At 37.4% G+C, this 20,804-nt stretch overlaps 1 protein-coding gene across 6 annotated transcripts in view; it reads left to right on the top strand.

The window, feature by feature from the left end:
- The window catches only part of LOC104650944 (uncharacterized), a 413,896-nt gene that overhangs the window by 271,656 nt on the left and 121,436 nt on the right, over positions 1-20,804 (top strand). The gene's annotated exons all lie outside the window — the stretch shown is intronic.

The following is a 20,804-nucleotide window of genomic DNA, read 5'->3' as shown; positions in this document are numbered from 1 at the left end:
CTGTGTCATAGAAGGACTGTGTCATTGAAACAAAAAAAGGCCAAGCAGTTAAAAAAGGACTTCAGAAAGAAAACAAAACAGAAACCAGATTTTTCTCAAAAACTCTGTTCTTATCTCCATAGAAAAAAGCTTTGATGTCCACATCACCGGGGAACTGTTTCCTGGTGATTACAGACACTCTTCTTCAATGGTAGATTTCCAAAGGATCATTTGTATTGACAGCTACTTCAGGCCAACATCTGATTTCCATTACTTTTTTTCTTTTTTATTATAAAGTCAGTTTTATTAATGAAAATAATGTAAATGTATTTGAATTTTTCACAGACAAATTTTTCCTATCATTCAATAAATACCTATCAGCACTATGAAACACAGACACTATTCTAGGTACTTGGAATGTGCCTTTAAGGGCAGGGCTATGTGGCTCAAGCACTTCCATTTGGCATCAATTTGCAAATAATAAATGTTCAATAGATTTTTTTTTACATTACATATTTATGATTTATTTGTGGTAAGAGCACTTAAAATCCACTCCTTTAGCAATTTTCAAGTATACCATAAATGATTACTAACTAAACTCACCATGTTGACCAATAGATCTCCTGAATTTATTTTCTCCTATCTAAAATTTTGTATTCCTTGACTAACATCTTCCCATTCCCCCTCTCAAACAGGCCCTTGGTAGCCACCATTCTGCTCACTACTTCTGTGAGTTCACCTTTTTAGATTTCACATATAAGTGAGATCATGCAGTATGTGTCTTTCTGTGCCTGGATTATTTCACTTAACCTAATGTCCTCCAGATTCATCTATGTTGTCACAAATGACAAGACTTTCTTCTTTCTTATGGCTGAACATTATTCTATTGTATATATACCACATTTTCGTTATCTATTGATTTGTTCACAGACACTTAGTTTAATTCCAGATATTGAATAATGCTCAAGTGAACATGAGTGCAAATGACTCTGCAAGATAATTATTTTATTTCCTTTGAATATATACCCAATAGTGACTTTCTAGATCATATGGTAGTCCTATTTTCAATTTTTTGAGGGATTTTCATAATATTTTCATAATGGCTGTACTAATTTACAGTCTCAGTAACAATATATAAAGGTTCTCTTTTCTTCACATTTTTGCTAACTTTCTACCTTTTGTCTTTTTGTTAATAGCCATTCTAACAGGTGTGAAGTAATATCTCACTATAGTTTGTAATTTGCCTTTTCCTGATAATTAGTGATGTTGAACATTTTTTTCTTATTTCTCTTGGCCATTTGGATGTCTTCTTCTGAGAAATATCTCAAGTCCTTTGCCCGTTTTTAATCTTTATTGGTTTTTTTGCTATTGAGCTGTTTTAAGTTCCTTATATATTTTGGATGCTATCCCCTTATCAGATGTATGGTTTGCAACCAATTTCTCCCATTCCACGGGCTGTCTTTTCACTCTATTGATTGTTTCCTTTGCTGTGCAGAAGTCTTTTGGTTTGATATAATATCATTTGTCTATTTTTGCTTTGGTTGTCTGGGCAAAAAAACCATTGCCCAGACCAATGTGATGGTACTCTTTCTGTGTTTTCTTTTAGTAGCTCAGAGTTTCAGGCCTTAAATTTAAATCTTTAATCCATGTGGGGTTGATTTTTGTACATGATATGAAATAGAGTCTAGTCTCATTCTTCTGCATGTGGATATTTAGTTTTCCTAACATCCTTTATTGAAGAAACTGTCCTTTCCCCATTTTGTTTCTTGACATCTCTATTGAAAATCAAATGACCATAAATACAAGAATTTATTTTTTGCACTATGAAAAAGGATCTATTTTTAGCACTCCTCCAATATCATGTGGTTTTGATTACTATATCTTTGCAATATAATATGAAATCAGATGTGTGATGCCTGCAGCTTTCTTTTTGCTCAACATTGCTTTGGTTATTCTGGTCTCTTGTGGGTTCATACAAATATTAGAACTGTTTTTACTATTTCTGTGAAAAAATATGTCATTGGGATTTTAATAAAGATCACATTGAATCTGTAGATCACTTTGGGTAATTTAGCCATTTAAAAAATATTAATTCTTCTGAACCATGAACGCTGGTTATTTTTCCATTTATTTATGTCTTCGATTTTTTTCCATCAGTGTTTTATAGTTTTCCATATCCAGATCTTTCACCTCCTTGGTTACATTTTTTCCCAAATATTTTATTTTTTAGGAATGATTATAAATGGAATTGCTTTCTTGATTTCTTTTTTTTTTTTTTTTTTTTTTTTTTTTTTTTTCTGGAGACAGAGTTTTGCTCCGTCACCCAAGCTGGAGTACAATGGTACAATCTCAGCTCACTGCAACCTCTGCCAGATAGGTTCAAGCAATTCTGACTCAGCCTTTCAAATAGCTGAGATTACAGGTGCACACCACCATACCCGGCTATTTTTTGTATTTTTACTACAGACTGTGTTTCACCATATTGGCCAGGCTGGTCTTGAACTCCTGACCTCATGATTTACCTGCCTGAGCCTCCCAAAGTGCTAGGATTACAGGAATGAGCCACTGTACTCAGCCGCTTTCTTGATTTTTTTTTTCAGAGCGTTAGTTGTTAGCATACAGAGATACTACTATTTTATGTATGTTAGTGTTTATTTAAAATTTTTATTTTTTACTATTTTTAGATTTTGGGTGGCTACAACGTAGGTATAGATATATGTATAGGGTACACAAGATATTTTGGTACCGACATGCAATGAGTAATAATGACATCACATAAGATTGGGTATCCCTCCCCTCAAACATTTATTCTTTGTGTTACAGACAATCCAATTATACTCTTAGATATTTTTAACTGTGCAGTTAAATTATTATTGATTATAGTCACCCTGTTGTGCTATCAAGTACTAGGTCTTATTCATTGTTTCTAAACATTTTTGTACCCAATAACCAATCCCACCTACCCCCCACCTCACCTCCATTACCTTTCCTAGCCTCTGATAACTATCCTGCTATTCTCTCCTTTCATGAGTTCAATTGCATTGATTCTTAGATTTTGCAAATGAGTAAGAACTTGTAATAATTGTTTTTCTATGCCTGGTTTTTTTTCACTTCACATGATGATCTTCAGTGCCATCTATGTTGTTGCAAACAATAGGATGCCTTCTTTTTTATGGCTGGATGTATTCCATTGAGTATATGTACTCCATTGCGTATTCTTTTTTTTTTTTTTTTTTTTTTTTTTTTTTTTTTAATAGAGTCTTCTCCTGTCACCCAGGCTGGAGTGCAGTAGCACTGCAACCTCCGCCTCCCAGGTTCAAGTGATTCTCCTGCCTCAGCGTCCCAAGTAGCTGGGACTACAGGCATGCGCCACCACGCCTGGCTAATTTTGTTTTTTGCTGTTCGTTTTGTTTTGTTTTTTTGAGATGGAATCTCTCACTGTCGCCCAGGGTGGAGTGCAATGGTGTGATGTTGGCTGACTGCAATCTCTGCCTCCTGGGTTCAAGCGATTCTCCTGTGTCAGCCTCCTGAGTAGCTGGAATTACAGGTGCCCACCACCACCACACCTGGCTGGTTTTTTATATTTTTAGTAGAGATGGGGTTTCACTATATTGACCAGCCTGGTCTTGAACTCCTGACCTTGTGATCCACCTGCCTCAAACTCCCAAAGTGCTGGGATTACAGGCATGAGCCAACCGAACCCGCCTGCTAATTTTGTATTTTTAGTAGAGACAGGATTTCACTATGTTGGCCAGGCTGGTCTCAAACTCCTGACCTCAGGTTATCCACCCACCTTGGCCTCCCAAAGTGCTGGGATTACAGCATGAGCCACCACACCCGGTATGCACCACATTCTCTTAATCCATTCATCTGTTGATGAACACTTAGGTTGCTTCCAAATGTTGGCTATTGTGAACAGTGCTGCAAAAACATGAGAGTGCAGATACTTTTCAGTATACTGATTTTCTTTCTTTTGGGTATATACCCAGTAGTAGAGTTGCTGGATCATATGGTAGCTCTAGTTTTAGTTTTATAAGGAACATCCAAACTTTTCACCATAGTGGTTTACCGATTTACATTCCCACTAACAGTGTACAAAGGTCCCCTTTTCTCCACATCCCTGCCAGCATTTGATATTGCCCATCTTTTGGATATAAGCCATTTTAACTGAGGTGAGATGATATCTCATTGTACTCATTGTGGTTTTGATTGGCATTTCTCTGATGATTAATAATGTTCAGAACCTTTTCATTTGTCTGTCATTTATACGTCTTCTTTTGAGAAGTGACTATTCAAATCTTTCGCCCATTTTAAAAAATCATTTTATTAAATTTTTTCCCATAGAGTTGTTTGAGCTCCTTATATAGTCTGGTTATTAATCTCTTGTCAAATGAGTAGTTTGCAAGTATTTTCTCCCATTCGGTAGGTGGTCTCTTCACTTTGCTGATTTTTTCCTTTGCTGTGCAGAAGCTTTTTAACTTGATGTGATCCCATTTTTCATGTTTGCTTTGGTTGCCTGTGCTTTTAGGACATTACTCAAGACATTTTTGCCCAGACCAGTGTCCTGGAAAGTTGCCCTAATGTTTTCTTGTAGTAGTTTTATGATTTGAGGTGTTAGATTTAGGTGTCTAATCCATTTTGGTTTTATTTTTGTATGAGATGAGAGATAGGGATCAATTTTCATTATTCTGCATGTGAATACCCAGTTTTGCCAGCACCGTTTACTGAAGAGTCTGTCTTTTCTCCAGTGTATGTTCTTGGCATTTTTGTTGAAAATAAGTTCACTATAGGTGTGTGGATTTGTTTCCAGGTTCTTTATTCTGTTTCATTGGTCTCTACATCTGTTTTTATGCCACTACCATGCAGTTTTGATTACAGTCTCTCACAGTACAATTTGAGGTCGGGTAACATGATTCCTCCAGTTGTATTCTTTGGCTGTTAAGGATCTTTTTTATTCCATATGAATTTTAGAATTTTTTTGCCATCTTATGAATAATGCCGTTTGTATTTGGACAGGGACTGCAATTAATCTGTAGATTATTTAGGGCAATGTCGACATTTTAACAATATTGATTATTTTCAGTCTATGAATATGGAACATTTTTTCATTTTTTGGTGTCCCCTTTATTTCCTTTCATCAGTGTTTTATAGTTTTCATTGTAGAGACTCTTCACTTCTTTGGTTAAATTAATTCCTAAGGATTTAATTTTATCTGTGACTACAGTAAATGAGATCACTTTTTAAATTTCTTTTTTAGATTGTTCACTGTTGGCATATAGAAATACTACTAATTTTGGTATTTCACTTTTGTATCCTGCAACTTTACTGAATTTGTTTATTAGTTCTAATAGTTTTTTGGCTGAGTCTGGGGTTTTCCAAATATAAGATTATATAATCTATAAACCAAGGTAATTTTACTTCATCCTTTCTAGTGTGGATGCCTTTTATTTCTCTTGTTTCATTGCTCCAGTTAAGACTTCCAGAACTATGTTGAATAATGGTGGTAAAAGTTGGCATCCTTTTCATGTTCCAGATCCAGAGGAAAGACTTTCAGTTTTTCCTCATTTAGCATAATACTATCTATGGGTCTATAATATATGGCATTTATGATATTTAGGTATGTTCCTTCTATCTCATTTTTTAGGATTTTTATCATGAAGGGATGTTGAATTTTATCAAATGTTTTTTCAGCATCAGTTGAAATAATTATGTTTTTTGTCCTTCATACTGTTGATAAGACATATCCTACTGAATTGATTTGCATATGTTGAACCATCCTTACATCCCCGGGATAAATTCCACTTGGTTATGATGAGTGATCGTTTTAATGTATTGCTATATTCCATTTATCAGCATTTTTTGTGGATTTTTGCATCAATATTTATCAGACATGTTTCCTTGTAGTTTTTTTGTTTTGTTTGTTTGGGGTGTGTGTGTGTGTGTGTGTGTGTGTGTGTGTGTGTGTGTGTGTGTTTGTGTGTGTGTGTGTCTTTGTTTGGTTTTGGCATTAGGGTAATACTGGACTCCTGGGATTTCTTTGGAAGTATTCCCTCTTCCTCTCTCTTATTTGAAACAGTTTGAGGAGGATTGCTATGACTTCTTCTTTTAAATATTTGGTAAAATTGAGGAAGGAAGTCATTAGGTCCTAGGCTTTTCTTTACTGGGAGATGTTTTATTATGGCCTTGATCTTGTTACTTTTTACTGGTCTGTTCGAGTTTTGAATTTCTTCATGATTGAATCTTCATAGATTACATGTGTATAAAAGTTTAACCATTTCTTCTAGATTTTCCAAATTTGCTCATAGTAACCACTAATTATCCTTTGAATGTCTGTGGTATCAGCTGTAATGTCTCGTTTTTTAAAAAATCTCTGATTGCATTTATTTTTATCTTCTCTCTTTTTTTCTGAGTTTGACTAAAGATCTACCAATTTTGTTTACCTTTTCAGGAAATCAACTTTTTGTTTTATTAATCTCTTGTGTTGTTTTTTTTTTCAATTCAGATTCATTTATTTCTGCTGTGATTTTTACCGTTTCTTTTCTTCTAGTAAATATTTCGTTTGATTTGCTCTTGCTTTTCTAGTTCTTTAAGATGCATTATTTGGTTGCTTATTTGAAGATGTTCTTTTTTGACATAGGCACTTATAGCTATGAACTTCCCTCTTAGTACTGCTTCAGCTGTATCCCATAGGTTTTGGTATGTTGTATTTCCGTTATCATTCGCTTCAGGAAATATTTCAATTTCCTTCTTAATTTCTTCAATAACCCTCTGGTCATTGCAAAGCATATTGCTTAATTTCCATATATTTCTATAGTTTCCAAAATTCCTCTTGTTATTGATTTGTAGTTTTATTCCATTGTGGTCACAGAAGATGATGAATATTATTTCAATTTTTTAAATGATTTGAGACTTGTTTTGTGACCCAACGTGTGGTCTATTCTTGAGAATAATCTATGTGCTGAGGCGAATAATGAGTATTCTGCAGCCACTGGATGAAATGTTCTGTAAATATCTATTAGGTCCATTTGTTCCACAGTGCAGATTAAATACAACTTTTTTGTCGTTGTTGATTTTTTGTCTGGGAGATTTGTTCAATGCTAAAAGTAGAGTGTTGAAGTCTCCCGCTATTATTGTAATAGGGTCTATCTCTTTAGTGCTGATATAATTTGCTTTCTGTTATCTGGAGGCTCCAGTTTTGGGTGCATACACATTTACCTTCATTATATCCTCTTGCTGAATTGACCCCTTTGTCATCATATAATGGCCATCACTGTCTCTTACAGTTTTTTTTTGTTGTTGTTGTTAAATCTATTTGGTCTAATGTACACATAGCTACTCCTGCCACTTTTTGCTTTCAAATGATACACATAAACTGAAAATAAAGGAATGGAAAAATGTATTCCATGCCATCTGTTTCTTATAGACAACAGATCATTGGATCTTTTTTTAAAATTAACTCAGTCACTCTATGTCTTTTGACCACTTACATTTAATGTTATTATTGTTAAGTAAGGACTCATTCCTTCCATTGTGTTATTTGTTTTTGGTTGTTTTGCAGTCTTCTTTTTCTTGTTTTCTTCATTCCTGTCTGCCTTTTGGTCAAGATGATTTGGGGGAACTCGCATTTCAGCTGAACAAGGAATGAGTAAAGAGTTAGCCAAATGAAGAGAAACTGGGATGGGTATTTCTAGGAGAGGGAGCAGCTTGTCCCAAGGACCAGAGTTGAATGAGGACAAACAGCAATTAACAAGAAACCAAAGAATGTTAGCATAAGGAGAGTAAAGTACAAGATAGAAAATGGAAGAGATGAGTCTAAAGAGTTAGACAAAGGACCAAAACTATAAAGGAGCTTATAAGTCATTATGAATAGCTTGAAATTTATCTTAAGGGTAATGGGAAGGCAAAAACTAGAGCAGCATAAAAACTAGAACAATAAAACATTTTGAAAGTCATAGGCCAGGGAGTTTTAAGACTTTAAGAGTCAACCAAATTAATCCTTCAAAGAAGTCAAAGAATAAGAAAACTGAGAATAGGTCATTTGAGACATCATGCATGACCTTAACATTTTCATTTTGGAAGTAGAGAGAGGTTCACAAACCTCTACTACCAAACTGAACCAATTCATGGGTTCAGTTATTCAAAAACTCATGAATAATTGAAAGATAAGGATGTATAAGCAAAGGGGTATAGACTATGGTTTGAAAAGCCCACCTCACCTATTTCTGGAGTTGGTAGCAGGGTCAAAGAAAAATTTTTCAAGATTGAAAAAAATCTAAGCATATTTGAAGACACAGAAGAAAGATTGGCTCTAAAGGCAGAAATTTAAAATGTCACAAAGTCATCGGAGATTAAAGAAGTGAGATGCATAGGAAAAATTAGAACTAAATGCTGAATTGAGCATGAAGACTCAGAGAAAGATCTGTATGAATATTTTTAAAGCCCAAGTACTAAAGCCTATTCAGTGTCTCCTCCCTGGCTGCTTAATCTATGATAACATTCCTGAAACACTTCATCCTTTTATCACTTGGTTTGTCTCTAGTAGGACATTTTCATGTTGGAGCCATGATTAGACTTTTAGTTCCCAAGTTTATTAATCACAGGATAATATCTAGAGTTATAGGTACTTCTATGATGGACACTGTTACAGGAACAAAGCAAATCTAGGCTACTTATCAACATATCAAAATTAAAAGCATTATAATTGTCTTTTTCAGATGAGAAACAGAAGTTCTGAAACATGATCTTGGCTGCTTGCCACTGGGAATTTTTCATCAAGCCACTGTTCTATACTCTATGTAAAGTTAGATTTTATAGTCCCAAAGTTGGAAAGATGTGACTGAAACTTCCTAAAGTTAGTTAGTGTTCCAGAAGATGGAAGAGATTTAAGTGAGTTGTTAAGTTACATGTTCTTGAGGTACAAAAAGACAACTGCTATGGTCTGAATGTGTGCTCCAAAATTCATGTATTAGAAACTCAATCCTCAGTACAACACGGTTAAAAGGTGAGGCCTTTCAGGGATGTGTAGTTTATGAGGGTTCTGTTCTCATGCATGGATGAACACCACTATAAAAAGGACTTACAAGACCAGGCACAATGGAAGGCCAAGGATCTTGAGACCAGGAGTTCAAGACCAGTCTGGTCAACACAGCTAGACCCCATCTCTTTTTTAAAAATAAAGAGAAAAGAAAAGAAAGTTTAAAAATGGGCTTACAGGGGTGAGTGTAATGTCACTTCTACAAGTGAGGATGTAGCAAGAAGACCCACAACAGATACCAGCACCTTAATCTTGGACTTTCCAGATTCCAAGACTGTGAGAAGTAAGTTTCTGCTTTTTATAAGTGACCCAGTCTGTGATATTCTGTCACAGTAGCACGAAAGGACTAAGACAGAAATTGGTACCAAGAGCATTAAATGAACTAAGACAGCAATTGTTTGCTTCAACAAATACCTACAAACATGGAAACAGCTTTAGAATTGAGTAATGGGTAAAAGCTAGAACAGTTTTGAAATAAATACTGTAAAGAGCCTGTATCGTAAATAGAGCATTAATAACAATTCTAGTGAGGGCTCAGAAAAAAAGAGGTGCTTGGGGCCTGGCAGAGGTGCAAAGACATCACAGAGAGTCCCCAGTAGGGTAATGTTTAGTAAAGCCATGGGGGCAGAGCCACCCCAAGGCCCCAGAACTGTAGAGCATGCAGCACTATCCTGTGAAAGCTGCAGCCATGCCAATTCAATGTGTAAGAGCTGAAGCATGGGCTGTGTTCATCAAAGCAATGAAGACACAGAGGCCTGAAATCTTGGGAACCCAATTCCCACCCCAGTGTGTCCAAGAGTTGAGACACAAAGTTAAAGAAGACTATTCTCAGTCCTAAGATTTAGTGTTGCTTGCCCTGTTGAGTTTGGGACTTACTTGAGGCAACTTACCCCTTTCTTCTAGCTTATTTGGAAGGAGAATGTCTATTATATTCCTATTCTTCCATTGGATTTTGGAAACATAACTTATGTGATTTCACACACTCATAGCTGGAGGGGAAATTTGATACTGGACTATGTTAAGATGTTGGAGGCTATTGGGATTGCATGACATTTGAGAAGGATATCAATTTGGGGAGCCAGGAACAGAATGCTATGGTATAAATGTGTCTACAAAAGTTCATGTGTTGGAAACTTAATTCCAAAAGCAACAATATTGGGAAGTGGGGACTTTTGAGAAAATGTTTAAGTCCTGAGGATTCTGCTTTTAGGAATGAATCGACTCCCTCTTGACCTTATGCATTCTGCCACATGAGGTTGCAGCAAGAAGGCTCACATCATACCTATAAACATGGAAACCATGTGAGTCTGATGGGCTTCCCTTTGTGGGTAACCCAACCTTTCTCTCTTGCTGCCCTTAGCATTTTTTCCTTCATTTCAACCCTGGTGAATCGGACCACATGTTCTGGCTCATAGACGGGTGTTGAACAATGAGAATACATGAGCACAGGGAGGGAAGCATCATATACTGGAGTCTGTTGGTGGGGGCTAAGGGAGGTACCGCAGGGAGTGGGGAGGTTGGGGAGGGATAACATGGGGAGAAATGCCAGATGTAGGTGATGGGAGATGGAGGCAGCAAACCACCTTGCCACCTATGTACCTATGCAACAATTCTGCATGATCTGCACTTGTACCCCAGAAAGTACAATAAAAAATTAAAAATATAAAATATACTGAAATAATTATAGTAACAGAGCTGAGCACAAAACCCAGGGGGAATAAAACTTTTAAAATACCCACATCTGCCTGGGATCTAGAGGAGTAAGTATTCACAGAAAGACTGAAATATCTGAGTCAATGAATTGCTGTGAAAACTAGAAAGGGTAATTCAGATAAGAGATACAGATATACTAGGCTTCCTGTGGTTTTTGAATGGGTTTAGCTCGATTTATCTCAGTGAATTCTTTTATATTTCCTGGCAAATTTTAGAGACAGTATAGAATTAGAAAAATTCCAGAGGACTAAAAATTGATAAATGTTATCTGTATTTTCAACTTTGCAGTACAGAATACAATGAAAGAAAATGTTGTGGATTGGTTGAGAGAATAGGAATTTAGACTGGATTTAGACTCCTAAGAAAAACTTCTGCCTTTATTCCTTACCAGTTTTGTGATTTAATCAAGTTATTGGACATCCCTGTTCTTCAGTTTCTTCATCTACAAAATGGGATGATAATAGGATATATTTCAAGAAGTTGTCATGAGGATTGCATAGGAAGTGCTTATGAGAGTACATGGTACACAGTAAGTTCTCAATAAATAAGAACTGTTTCACAATTGTAAACACTAGAGACCAAAGTGTTTGGTCTCAGTAACAAAAATATTCCAAAATAGAATGTTTAAAAGATTCTTAATACAGAAAAGGAAGTGGTGATATTTTAAGACCAGAGTAGGCTCACTAATGACGTGTCCTTTTAGGATCCCACACAGTTCCTGTTTGGGCATCTGTGTTTGCCGACATGTGAAAGGGATTTTGTAGACCTAGCACATATGGATTTTATCAAAAAATTTTGCCATCCTTATTAAAAAGATGGAGAAATGTGTACATAGAAGGCTATGATAATACACACAGATGAAGAACTAAGCTAATCACCAGGGAAACAAAAATAAAAGCATGTTCCTATTCTGAAGAATATTATAGTACATTAGAAGAAATAGATGTTTACACACATACTTAATATAACAACAAATATACGATCTAAAGAGAAACCAGAGTATTTATAATAACAAATATATATCCAGTACCATAGTGGTACAAAGGAGAGTCATCAATTCTGCATAAGTGATTTTGGAGGGCAGAAAGGTCCCAAGGAGGAAGATAAGAACTAGTTTTGAAGGCTAGTTTCTTGTCTTGATTGAATGATTTTTAAAAACATCTTGTTATGTTATCAAAAGCATCAAAATGTCAAAATGCATTTGATTATTTTAGTGAAAATAATTCTATCCATTTGTCACTTTGAAGAAACCACAATATTGAAGCAATTTCTTTAGTTATAATGAGACCGTCATTCTCAAAATCATGCTGGTTGCTCGAGATCCATGTTTCTTACTCCTGCTCCTCTGGCAGAGCTCTCCTCCTCCCCATTGCTTCTACTATGCAGACCATGCTCCTCCTAGCCTATCTCCATAGCTTCTTAGGTGGTCTTGTTCTGTCTTTCCCACTCATCTTTCATCACACCACCAGAGTTACTTTCTTTGAAACAGGTCTAATCAAGCCATAAACTTCTAAAATAACTTAAAAGTTCCTAATAGGAAAGCAGAGATTCCTTGGGCTATCCTTCTAGCAGCTTGGCATGTCATCTTCACCAGGCCGTGGGACCACATACACTCTCTGCCACCTTCTGTGTTCTTGGTCATACTGTATTTTCAACTCCCACTCTTTTTTTTTTTTTTTTTTTAAGATACAGTCTTACTGTGTCACTCAGGCTGGAGTGTAGTGGCGCGATCTTGGCTCATTGCAACCTCCGCCTCCCAGGTTCAAGTGATTCTCCTGACTCAACCTCCCAAGTAGCTGGGATTACAGGTGCCTGCGACCACACCTGGATAATTTTTTTTGTATTTTAGTAAAGACAGGGGTTTCACCATGTTGCCCGGGCTGCTCTCAAACTCCTGAGCTCAGGCAATCTGCCCACCATTGCCTCCCAAAGTGCTGGGATTACAAATGTGGAGCCACCATGCCCGGCCAATCTCCTATTCTTTGATCATACAAAGACTAAAATGCCTCCTCTTTCCCTCATTTGGCTAGAATTTGTTGGATTTATTTACTACAGTCCTCTGCTTATCATAGCACTTGCTTCTTTCTTTCAGTATTGGATGAGCTAGTGGGAAAATAAGTGGGCAAGGATTTGAGCAATGCAGATTCCAATTCCTGCATTCCCTTAACTTCACTGGGTCTCAGCTTCCCCATTGGTAAATGAGAGATTAGGGATTAATTTTTTTGTATAAAAAAAATTTTATGAGTTCTCACTGTGTTGCCCAGTCTGTTCCAAAACTCCTGAACTGAGGTGATCCTCCTGTCTTGTTTTTTAATTTAATGGTGTTGATCTTTTCTGAGCCCAGGAATTCCAGACCAGTGCAACACAGCAAGACCATGTCTGTATTTGTATAAAATACTTTTAACTCCATAGTTCTGATTTGAATCAGTCAGTCTATCCTAGCAGATGTAGCTTATAGAGGAAGTCACAATATCTTAGAAATCTTCACATCATCTTTAGTGCCTATCTGTGCTTTGTACATAGAAAAACCTTAATAAATATTTGTGGAGTGAAAAAAAATCATGAATGAATGAATAAATAATTACATATTTTCTTGATATAAAATAAATCCAAATATTTCACCATTATTTTTGTAGTTTAAATAAAATATAACCTCCAATTCTATACTTCTAGAGACAATTTAAGAAAAGGCAACTATTAATAGAACAAGTATAGAGATGCAAGCTTTTCAAATTGTATCCTTTCAAGCACTATGCAAACATACAAGATGCAAATTCATAGATCGTGAACAAATTAATTATGTACTTGGTTGCTAGAAGGAACTCACTGAAACTAAAAAAGAAGCAAATTTAAGATAAGCAGAGAAAAACTACCTAAAATAGCTAGTTGTAAACTGATAAAAATAGATTGAAAATTGGCATCAATTGACCTCTTTCTCTGTTCCAGACACTGAGCTTTTTTCTATGCATTATTTTACTTTAATCCTTAGACTACTCTGTACAGTAGAAATAATTATCCTCCCTTGACAGATAAGAACATGTATCCCCAGAGAAGGCACACAAATTGCTCAAGCTCACACAAAATATAAATAACAGAATCAAGATTTAAACAAGTCTGCCTAAATCTGTCTAGCTATCCCTGTCTTCTATCTATCTATATCTTGTATCTGTTTAAATCTATCTACTCTACCCTCTATCTACCTCTATATCTATCTCTTATCTTCTATCTATCTATTATCTATCTATCATCTATCTGTCTACCTATCTATCTATCTACCTATCTGTCTATCTATCTCCTACTGGTTCTATTTCTCTGGATAATCTTAACTAATACATACACGAAGAAACTCCACTGAACTGGTCCTGATGCACAAGGCCCACAAACATTTTTGTCCTTGGATTATACAAGAATTATTGTACCCTTATGACAAATTTTTTTTCTCACTCAGCTAGCTTAAGTTGGTTTCAATTCGTTGTAGTCAGAATCTTAACCAATATAGTGATTGATTGAAAGTGAGGGAGAAAGAAAAGGGAAGAAACTTCTTAGACATATTGAGGAAGATGGTGATGTTTTTATGGTGGAAAATATGAAAGGAGGAATTGGAGAAAGTTTAGTATGGATGAGATAATGAGTTTAGTTTTATAAAGGTACAGTTTCAGATGTTTGCAGAATATTCAAGTGGGCTTTACTAGTATGCAGTAGGAACTCAGGAGTTGCATGAAATGGGATGAATATTTAAAAGTCAACAGCCTTCTGGGTGAAGTCACCGATAGGGATGAAATTGCTATGGAGAGTGGGTAGAGTAAAAATGGGGCAAACTGAGACCTGCCTCCATGAGTTATAGTTTTGACCTTAATCAGAAGACACCATAATTTTAAGACATGCCTTGAGGGACTTTCTGTATTCCAGATATCCTCTTTCTTACCTCTATTGTGAAGTAGTAATTCATTTTTTTCTTCATAACTCTAATCAGTCACCTCACCCAACATTGTAACTCACTTCCTGTCATATTGACTGAGAGGCATGAGGAACCCAAAGTGACCAGGTGGGAGTCTTAAGTTCTGGTTTAATGGAATCATAATTGTCTTTTCGTGGGAGCATTTTCTCCTCTGAAACTGAGACTTTTATGCCTTAATTTTGCTAGAGGACCGCTAGGGGTTAATGGTGAGTGATACCACTTCCATTCCACCCTTTGATTCCTGGACCCATGAATCCTGATTCACAGCATATACAGCTTTCTGGAGAACCTTGCTCCAGTCCTACAAGATATTGCCACCTAGTTGGCAATGTAATTGAGTTTTCAAACAGCCATTCAAGAAGGCGGGGAACATGGTAAGACCAGTGAATTCTATGAACATGGTCCCATTGCCACATTTTATTGTTTGTGAAGTAAGTTATTTGATCAGAAAACAATGCTGTGTGGATACTATGACAGTGGACAAGGCATTCTATAAATCCATAGACAGTGTTTCTGGCAGAAATTGCATGCAGGGAAGGCAAATCCGTATCAACATTATGTGTCTCTTCCAGTAAGGGGAAAATGCTGTCCCCATCGTGAAGAAGCAGTCCAATGTAATCAACCTGCTACCAGTTAACTAACTAGATGATCACCTAAGGGGAGCAGTGCTGTATCAGGGGCTCAGTGTTGGTCTCTGCTGCTGACATATTGAGCATTCAGTTGTGGCTGTAGCCAAATCAGCCTTAGTGAGTGGAAGTTCATGTTGCTGAGTCCGGGCATAACCTCCATCCCTGCCACCACAGCCGCTTTGTTCCTAGCCCATTGAGTGATCACAGGGGTAGCTGAAGAAAGACGTTGACAGGTATATGCAAAAAAGGTCATCCTACTCACTTGATTATTAGATTCCTCCTCTGTGGAGGTCATCCTTTGATGAGCATTCACAAGGGACACAAATGTATTCATGTTCATTGCCCATTGAGAGAGGTCTATTCACATATCCCTCCCCACAGTTTCTTTGTCACCAATTTTCCAATCACATTGCTTTCAAGTCCCTGACTATCCAGCCACACCATGGGCTACTCTTCATGAATAGCTATATAATCTCACATCTGGACATTTCTAGACCCAGCAAAGTGAATAACCAGGTGGCAGAGTTTTTCCTCATCATTGTCCTCCAGGGCAATGTCCCAGAGAGGAACATGCAGCTGTCCACTTTCAGGCAGTGCCTACATATCATGCAGAACCATCTCTAAACCAGAACCTAGTCTTTGCTTTCCCTGTCAACTAAAACACCCTACAGACACACACACAGATATGTTTTACCAGGCCACCTGGGAGTCTCTTAGTCCAGCCAAGCTGACACATCAAGTTAACTATCACACCATTTTTTATTTCTGCTCTTCTCTGTATATCACTTTTATCCTTATGTTTTACCCAGACTAGCTCTAACTGTATCTCACTGGATTGGCAGAGAGAAGATGGGCTTTCCCATAGCTCCCAAATGTTTATCTTTTCCAGCCAAGAGACCATTTCAGAATAGTTAATCCTACAAAAGTCACCTCTAACTAAGAGTAGGCTCAGATGGTGAAAAGGAGACTGCTGAGTCCCAGCCCTATAGATAAGCAAGTCCAATAAGGAAATCATTACAAGCTTAGCAGAAATACCAATAGTTTTCATCATAATCATTAAATTCTGATAATTCCATGTCATACGTTCTTTGTTTTTCTTCTTTCTAACTGTATTCAGCTGTTTTCACATTGCTATAAAGAAATATCTGAGCCTGGGTAATTTATAAAGAAAAGAGGTTTAATTGCCTCACAGTTCTTCTGGCCGTATAGGAAGCATAATGCTGTCATCAGCTTGGCTTCAAGGAAGGCCTCAGGAAACTTACAATCATGGTGAAAGGTGAAGGAGAAGCAGGCACATCACATGGCTCAAGCGACAAGCAAGGGGCAGGGGAAGTGCCACACACTTTTAAACAACAAGATCTCTGAGGAACTCATTCACAATCACAAAAACAGCACCAAGAGGATGGTGCTAAACGATTCATGAGAAATCCCCCTCCATGATCCAATCACCTCCCACCAGGCCCCACCTCCAACACTGGGGATTACAATTTGACATGAGATTTGGTAGGGACACAGATCCAAGCCATATCATGAACTTTTAATTTAGCATCATGCTACCTGACTTCAACCTATGCTACAAGGGTACAATAACCAAAACAGCATGGTACTATTATCAAAACAGATATATAGACCAATGGAACAGAACAGAGGCCTCAGAAATAACACCACACATCTACAACCATCTGATCTTTGACAAATCTGACAAAAAGAAGCAATGGGGAAAGGATTTCCTATTTAATAAATGGTGTTGTGAAAACTGGCTAGCTATACACAGGAAACTGAAACTGGACCCCTTCCTTACACCTTATACAAAATTTAATTCAGTATGAATTAGAGACTTAAATGTAAGATCTAAAACCATAAAAACCCTAGAAGAAAATGTAGGCAATACCATTCAATACATAGGCATGGGCAAAGACTTCATGATTAAAACACCAAAAGCAATTGCAACAAAAGCCGAGATTAACAAATAGAATCTAATTAAACTAAAGAGCTTCTGCACAGAAAAAGAAGCTATCATCAGAGTGAACAGGCAAAGTACAGAATGGGAGAAAATGTTTGTAGTCTATCTGACAAAGGGCTAATATCCAGAATCTACAAGAAACTTAAACAAATTTCCAAGAAAAAACCTCATCAAATAGTGGGTAAAGCATATGAACAGACACTTCTCAAAAGAAGACATTTATGCAGCCAATAAACATATAAATAGAAAACTCATTGTCACTAGTCATTAGGGAAGTGCAAATTAAAACCACAGTGAGATACCATCTCACATCAGTTAGAATAACAATCATTAAAAAAATCAGGAAACAACAGATGCTGGAGAGGATGTGGAGAAATAGGAACTCTTTTATACTATTGGTGGGAGTGTAAATTTGTTCAAACATTGTGGAAGACAGTATGGCAATTCTTCAAGGATCTAGAACCATTTTACCCAGCAATCCCATTACTGGGTGTATACCCAAAGGATTATAAATTATTCTGCTATAAAGACACATGCGCACATGTTTATTGCAGCAGTATTCACAGTAGCAAAAACTTGGAACCAACCCAAATGCCCATAAATGATAGACTAGATAAAGAAAATGTGGCAGCCAGGCACGGTGGCTCAAGCCTGTAATCCCAGCACTTTGGGAGGCTGAGGCAGGTGGATCACGAGGTCAAGAGATTGAGACCATCCTGGTCAACTTGGTGAAACCCTGTCTCTACTAAAAATACAAAAAATTAGCTGGGTATGATGGCTCATGCCTGTAATCCCAGCTATTCAGGAGGCTGAGGCAGGAGAATTGCCTGAACCCAGGAGGTGGAGGTTGCGGTGAGCCGAGATAGCACCATTGCACTCCAGCCTGGGTAACAAGAGTGAAACTCCGTCTCAAAAAAAAAAAAAAAAAGAAAGAAAAAGAAAATGTGGCACATATATACCATGGAATACTATGCAGCCATAAAAAGAATGGGTTCATGTACTTGGCAGGGACATGGATGAAGCTGGAAACTATCATTCTCACCAAACTAACACAGAAACAGAAAACCAAACACCACATGTTCTCACTCATAAGTCGGAGTGGAACAATAAGAACACATGGACACAGGGAGGGGAGCATCATACACCAGGGCCTGTTGAGAGTGGGGGTTAGAGGTAAGATAGCATTAGAAGGAAAAAAGAAAAAAGAAAAATTCTGTCACTGATTGTTAAACAAGTTTTTTGTTGTTGTTTTGTTTTGTTTTGTTTTGTTTGCCTTGGGTTATTGTAAAGGCAATTGCTTCTTGGTACATTTGTTCGGCAAGCTTACAACAAGATTTTATCCCGCTTTAGTGACACAAAACAAGGTAGTATATTGGCCACTTTTCCTTAGTGCTAGTGAGTTTATAAGTTTCCTTTCTTTAATTACATTAACAATGTTTCTGAGAACAGATTCCGTGGAGGAAGGAGGAGAACACTTGTGAACAGTAAGTGAGGGGTTAGGAGACAGTGAGAAAATTGAGGCTGAGGGCTTTGCCCCCTGGACTCTGTCATACAAAATGCACACGATAATGCTATTTATACATTCAGATAAACACCCAGATACATTTTTGACTCAGTTTTTTGCAACAGACAATAAGGGCTATGAGCCAGGTACTGTGTCAGATGTGGAAATCTAGGTCATCAGAATCCTCTCATAGTCTAGCCTGTGAGCCAAGAGGTACCATCCAAATGCAGAGAAGGAAGACAAAATGGCTATCTGTGTCTTCCATTCTAAGACACTAAAACCAACCAGTATACCTCAGTCTAATTGAGACTGTTTGTTCAGGCTCTCTGTGAGAGGCATGCCACTCCGATGGTGTCCTTGGATAACACCAAAGCTGGATGGAAATGATCACCTTGAACACTGAAATCTGAGATTCCCGTCGTGATTATGCCTTTGAAGAGATAAGGAAGTTGGTTTAATCTAACAGACGCTATTCATTGAATTTTTGTTTTCCTATTTTCAAACACTACCTAAGTTCTTTAAGGCAGGTCAAATAAACCCTCTGATGTACTTGTTCAAACAACATAATTGGGTTCGTCACTCCTGCTCTGTGTCGTGTTTTGGAGTGATAGCTCAAATAAACTGTTTTGAACTCCTTAAAGTTGTTTACTGCTATCACTAACCAGTAGATTCAAATAAGATAAAGGAAGAGTCTGCATTTTGCTATCTTGCATATTAAATGTGCTTAGAGCTTAGCACTAGGAAAAAGTTTCCTTTTCCCAAGAAACAGTGGGCTTTAAAAAATTAGATAAAATGATTTTATTTCCTTTATAAGTCCCCTCCCTCCACTCACTTGCAAACATTTCATCCAGATCAAGGATCAAATGAGGGCCAGGCGCTATGGTTCATGCCTGTAATCCCAACACTTTGGGAGATCAAGGTGGGTGGATCACTTGAGGTCAGGAATTCAAGACCAGGTTGGCCAACATGATAAAACCTCATCTCTACTAAAAATATATAAATTAGTCAGGTGTGGAGTTGGGAACCTGTAGTCTCAGCTACTCGGGAGGCTGAAGCATGAGAATTACTTGAACCCAGGAGGAGGAAGCTGCCTTGAGCCACTGCACTCCAGCGTGGGCAGCAGAGTGAGACTCTATTAAAAAAATAAAAATAAAATAAAATGAGGCCAGAAGAGGGAGAAGGAAGGATTGATGACAACACTAACAGAGAGCTGTGGCTGTTCTGTGTGTCCTTACCCATTTTCTTTTGCAGTACGTATTGGGGGCAATGAAACTTTCTTGCCTGAAGCCTGGTTAAGGGGACTTCAAGGGAATTTCTAAGGCAGCTTTAAAAAATATTTCCTGCAATTAGGAGATACAAAGAACTGGTGCCTGCCTTCACCTGATAAAGCTAAAGCTGATACTGGGCTAGTCTGATCCCACCCAGGAAATATGACTGGAAAACAACAGCCAACGGCTTGGTATTGGAGACAGGAGAATCTTGCTACATTGAGGTGGGCTCATACTCTCTTAGTTTGTAGGGACAAGGCATGTGTACAAATTTCCTATGCTTAGATGGGAGACTCATGGGAGAGTCATAATCAGTGGAGTAACTGTCCTGGAATTACAAGTAAACCCTAGAATAGGCATGCGTCCTTTTGGATCAAACAGTAAATGTGTCTCAAAGCATCATTTGTAGCTTCTACCTGATGGAAATCTTTAAACTGTTAACTTGTCAGTCAGTCAGATTTTTGCTTCTCCTTCTCTCTAGTAAAGATATGTCCTCCCAAATGAAATTGCCTAATTGGGATACAACTCAAAGGCAGGAATTTCGTTTTCAAGATGTACCGATACACTTCATCTAAGGAGTCTGTTGACTAGATTACATTGCTTTTCCATTAACTGACGCCTTCAGAACAGAGACTTAATCCACAATAATATAGCACGCTCTTGTTTGATTCAGCAAAATGGAAGCCCAAAACAATTAGTGTGAGAAGGGTTGACAGTGGCTTTGATGGTGAGTGTGGGCAGGGTGGAGAAAAGGAG

Source organism: Saimiri boliviensis, chromosome 19, assembly GCF_048565385.1.
Source record: "Saimiri boliviensis isolate mSaiBol1 chromosome 19, mSaiBol1.pri, whole genome shotgun sequence".
Lineage (NCBI taxonomy): Eukaryota > Metazoa > Chordata > Mammalia > Primates > Cebidae > Saimiri > Saimiri boliviensis.
This window is presented reverse-complemented; position numbering and strand designations above follow the sequence as displayed.